This window comes from Marmota monax, unplaced genomic scaffold (genome assembly GCF_021218885.2).
Source record: "Marmota monax isolate L192 unplaced genomic scaffold, Marmota_monax_Labrador192_F-V1.1 WCK01_AAM20220418_F8-fsc00079, whole genome shotgun sequence".
Classification (NCBI taxonomy): domain Eukaryota; kingdom Metazoa; phylum Chordata; class Mammalia; order Rodentia; family Sciuridae; genus Marmota; species Marmota monax.
The window spans coordinates 820,637-826,636 of NW_026694099.1; positions in this window are offsets into that span (position 1 = coordinate 820,637).

Sequence of the window (6,000 nt, forward strand, 5' to 3'; positions counted from 1 at the left end):
GTAAGCTTTAGTTAAGTTTCAAAGTTCTTTGACTTCAAAGTACTTTGAAGGAAAGAACCTTGACATTGATGCTTTTAAAAAAACAAAGCCCTAAATTAATCACTTTATATTATTAGGTAGATAAGAAAATAATCAGCAAGAATATTTATATATCAATTATTTTAAATTCAGTTAAATCTATATTTTCTGTCTTGTGTCATAGAATATTGAGTATTTATCCCAATCAGCCAACTAAAATTGTCAAATTTTAAAAAATAAATTGTTAATTTTTTTTTTTTTGGAATACTGGGACTCAAACCCAAGGACTTTCATGAGGCAAGTGCTCTACTACTGAACATTTGCTATGTAGCTATTCATATATGTGAGGGCAAGCTCATACTTCCTCATCCCTGAAAGATTTTGCAAAAAAATAGTTCCAAGTATAGTTGTCTTGTAACCTAGAGTTATGGCTTGAATGTTTATGTCCCAAAAATTCATGTTGAAACTTAAAACAATATTGAGAAGTAGAGGCCTTAGGAGGTGATACTATCATGAAGACAGAGTCTTATGGATGGAATTAATGAACAATATTATGAAAGGGCTAGCCCCATTTTGCCCTTCTTTCTCTTCTACCATGTGCATGAGCAAACACCTTCAATGCACCATCTTGGAAGCAAGAGATCAAGCCCTCCCCAGACACTGAATCTGCTGGTGCCTAAATACTGAACTTTCCAGCCTAATAAACTAACATAAGTCTAATACATAATGGAATATGTTTTGGATCCTCCATTTTATTCTACTAGTCCACTTGATATCTTTATGTCAATACACATTCTGATTTGCTATGTAGCTATTCCTATATAGGAGGGCAAGCTCATCATTGCTGTTTTTTAATTTTCCCAAATAAAATATTCCTTTGCTATTCTGAAGCACTTATATTTTATTTAAACTTTGTTTTACACACACACACACACACACACACAGTATTCTAATGTAGTTACATTGGATTTGCTTTTGAAATAATCAGGTATTTTTTTTTAATGTAAGATTTCCCAAGAACATGGAATGTCTTTCCTTTTGTTCAAATTTTATGTAAAATTATTTTCTTCATAAATATCTTACCTTTTTTGTTAAATGTATATGTCAGCATTTTGGAGTTCTTATTGTTATAGTTCTTATTGTGAATACATTATTCACACCATTTGCTTAATTCCTTATTAATTCTAGTGACATTACTAAATCTCTTGAGTTTTATACAATTATATTACCAGCTTGAAGAAATGTGTTTATCTCTTCTTTTCCAATGACTCAACTTACTATTTAATTTTGTGCTATTATATTTGCTAGAAAGTCTATAAGATAATGTCAAATAACAATGTTGATATCAAGCACCCTTATCTAGTTCCTAATTCTAATTCAAACCATTTTCAAATTAGTTTTATTCATGTGTTTGGTAATTGGTTTCATTATTTAAGACTGCTCTTTTTCTATGGTGGCCAAATTTTGTCAAATGACTTTCCAGCATCTAATTGACATCATCACATTACTTTAAATTTAATTTGTTACTTTCATAGATTATGGTGCTAGGTTTCCTGATATTGAACCAATTATATTCTTCAAATCTTTTAGATCATAGATCAGTATTTATTATCCTTTTGATAAACACTAGATTTTTATTTAATAGCAATTTAGAATTTTCCCTCACATTCTAAAGCAAGTCTGGTATATGTGCCTTTCTTTTATTTTTCAATTTTAGGTTAAAGTTATTTTAGCTTTACAAAATGAATCACAGGTTTCTGTCTTTTACTATGACCTATAATAGTTCAAATAATGTTGAAATTACCTGGTCTTAAAAGATTAAACATAATATAGCTGTGAATCTATCTGGTTATGCTCCCTTCCCAGTGTTAAATCTTTAATCTTTAATCTCCTTTCCAGACTCTACTATTGTAGATATCAAGATGTTGCCTGCTGAATAGACTCCATTGGTCTATTCAGCAGGCAATATCTTGGTATCTACAACTCTCATATTTTTCAAGAAAAACTTTCCTTTTTAAAAAGGGATTTTCTTTTTACCACAGCATATCAGGCAAACTCATAATTAATTTTCCTTGAATCTCTAGTTACATCTCATTTCTGATTCCTTGCTTCATATAAAGAGTTCTTGTGAATTAAAGCAAAATATTTTTCAACAAGGTAAATCCTACAGTGAAAATAGGCACTGGCTAAGCATAAATAACTTACAGAAAAAAAGAAATACAAGTGGTCAATAAACAAACTAAAGATATTTAATCTCACTGGGTATACTATAAATGCAATCTGCTGCCCAAGTTGTAGAAGAAACTACCTGCCCAAAGCCCAGATAGACATGTAAGTACAGGGCATTGGAATAGTTGGAGCAGTTGGGGTGCTCCCTGTACCTCCCCAAGGAACAGAGTGGATAATAGTTGAAGTTGTTACTCTTCCACTAAAGCTGGAGACCTGTTCTCTGAATAATCAGTGATCATAGCTGGGCATGGTGATACATGCCTATAATCCCAGCAACTTGGGAGGCTGAGGCAAGAGGATCACAATTTCAAAGTCAGTCTCAGCAATTTAGCAAGCCCCTAAGCAACTGAGACCCTGTCTCAAATTTTAAAAAAATAAAATAAAAAGGGCTATGTAGCTCAGTGGCAAAGTGCCCTAGTTTCAATCCCCAGTACCAATCAATCAATAATCAGTGATCTACCTAAATTTGTAGGGAGTAAACTGAGATCTGAGAGCAAACTACTGAGTTTCAAAACACAGAGAAAAATGTTAAGATGCAGAGAAGCTACTCCACTAGAGGGTGAAATATGCTGAAGTCTGTCACTGCAAGAGAATTCTTTACTTGGGCAACTGAAATGCTAAGGCCACTGACCTGCCTGATTCACACCCTCTAGCCCTAAAGAAAAGTTTACCTGTTGACAAACCAGCCCACTTATATAGAACCAAAGGTGAGCTCTCTCATTCAAGAGAAATGCCTTTTATGGAAATGGTCCTACCTAACTGGGGAGAAAAACTCACACCAGATACTTTAATAAAGCTTGTATTTGTGTCTATAACCAGATGCCTAAATACCACTAGTATTTGATTAAAAGTCAATAACATGAAGAGAGAGTACAAAGATGAATAAAAAGGCAACTAACATTGAAGAAATTCAAGATGACACAGGAACCTAAAAATAACTTTTTAAATGTATGCAATAATTTTACAACAATTTGAGTGGATATGGTATCCATTGAAGTATACAGTCTCTGAGCAAAAAGGAACAATCAAAGAACAAAAAAGCTTTTGGATATTTAAAATGTAATTTTCAACAAATTTCACTGGACTGAACAATAAAATGAACATGAAGACTTTTGGAAATCAATTAAGTTTAATGTCCTATAACAGAGACTAAAAAGTAAAGAATTCAGAAGTACAAAAATATATTTAAAACATGTGGAGGAAGAATCCAGAAGTCAAACATCTGTCTTAAAAGTCGAAAATGAAGAATTGAGACAATGAAAAGGAAGAAATACTCAAAGAAGTAGCTGAAAAAAATTCCCCTGAATGGAATGAGAGATCATTATGTTAAGCAAAATAAGTCAAACTCAGAATGTCAAAGGTTCTGTATTTTCTCTCATATGTGGAAGCTAGAGAGGAAAAAGGAAAAGAAGGGGGGAGTCTCATCAAAATCAAAGAGAAATCAGTAGAGGAAAGAAACCATAGGGTGAGAGGGTGAGGGGAAGTGCTGGAGAGATTTTAGATAAATTATATTGTCATATTTTATGGAGGCACAATATGTAACAACAAATGCCATCATTATGTACAACTATAATTCATCAATTAAAAAAATGTGGGGAAAAGAAAGGAAATTCCCCTGAACTTTGTCTTCATTATAAATTGGTCTGTGTAGAGCCAAACAAAATTAATTTTGAAAGGAGCAGATTCAATTTAATGAAATTTCAGAACTCCAAGGGTAAAGAGAAAAACCTGAAAGCTTCCAGAGAAGTGACAAAACAAATTATCAAAAAAAGGAAACGATCGGCAACAAACTTCTCAACAACATTCAGTACTCAAAGATAAAGGGACAACAGCTTTAAAATGTTGAGGGCAAGGAAAGATTAATGTGTTTCTGTTTGTTTATTTTTCAAAGCAACACTTTAATTTGGTAAGAGGATGAAACTACATAAAAAAGTATGAAGAGCCTTCATTCCTACCCTTCCCACTCTCCCCATGGCCCACTCATTTGCCTTCAAAGATAATTTTTATTAGTTTTTATTCATTTTTTATTAGTTTCTTCTTTATCCTTCCAATTGGGAAAAAAGTTAATTTAGATTTCTAAATTAATCCAAACATTTAATCAAGTTTGGGCAAAAGAAATGCTTATGCAACATACAAACACTCTGAGTATAGTATACCATGTGAAATAAAATGCTGGAGAAGGATTTCCAGCAAAATGAACCAGGAGAACACACAGGACACAAGAAACATGAAAGCCACTGAATGTACCCTATCGCAGGTGAAAGAAGCTTAAAAGGAAGTTCCATTAGACCCAAAAGCAGATTTACCATGAAGCTAATGAAGCTAAGGCTTCAAGGCCCCTCACTCACTTCAGGCCCTTTTGAAGGCAAAAGGTTGGACTCTACAGTGCTGTATTTATAATTTTTATCTTTTTCTCTTGAAAGGGTCTCCTAAATTGTACAAGAGTAGACCCACAAAACCTGAATTTATCTTTGACTAGATCTTGACATTTGGAAGATTTTTCTTCAAGCTGCAAAGGAAAATTGTTGTAGATGACATGAATTACATTTTCTTCCTTGGATCTAATCAAACTACAGTAGTATTTAGCCAATAGTATGATAAATAATGTTGGCTGATTTTTCCACTTCTAAATTAACCTATGGGCAAGATAAAAATATGCTAAATAACATTATCCTTTTCTTTAAAAATGTGTGGTGTGTATGTATTTGTGTATGACCAGGATACATATTCCAAAATGTTAAAAATTATTGCATCTAGGTGATAAGAATACAGGTGATTTTTATTTTTCTCTTTTTGCTTGCCTGGATTTTCTAAAATTTCCTATGAGGCTCATAAATTATTTTATAGTAAAAAGAGAACAGAATTGTTACTTTAATATTTTTCCTTACTTAATTCATTTTACATTTATCCTGACTGAAACAAGGCCACAAAAAAATTCTATTTGTCATTCCTGCCCCAACTGAATATTTATTTGAGTCAAAATCTATTTGATATCACCCTCAAATCAAGGTGGTCAGGTAAGAAGATGTCCTTCAACTTACAATGATAAGAAGAACACAATTTCACAGCTAAAGGCAGATAAAGAGAACATCATTTGCCAGCTACCTCCCACAGCTGTGACATTGATTTCTAAAGCCAAGGAAAAGACAGTTTAAATCAACACAGCTTGACAACAAAGCACAAGCTGAGTTAGTATGAAGAAGATTCATTGTCTGGTATGCTCATTTCAAATTACTTTGGAAAGGCAAAGTTACCACTGCTAAAGTTCTAATGTCTGAAAATCTGTGACTCTTCTAATCCTAAAGAATACTCCTGAAAACCACGATAAGAAAGTTTACATTGATTGCATCGTTACAACATACTTACAGGTGAGAAAACAAAGGAAAAAGCAATAGGTGCTAACACTAAGTTCCAATACAAAGCATTTTCATTATCTCAAAGCAAGCAAAAGAGCTTCAGAGAATACTTCCCTGACATGGGACATTTGACTTTCAGACAAAGGCTGCTCTGTACTTCAGAACTCAAGAAGACAATTCAAAGGTAACTACAATACACTTCCATCCAATTTCACTTGTACTTTTGGCTGTGACCTGTCTAAACTTAATCAGATATTTCTGAGAACCAGAAAACAATTCAGAATGTCAAAATGGTGTTTCTCCCAAACTGAAAAATTCTCCAAAGGTTAGTGTTGAAATAATAAGTGTGTTAACATCTGTTGCTTTTTTCTGATGTACCACACTATATTTAGCACTT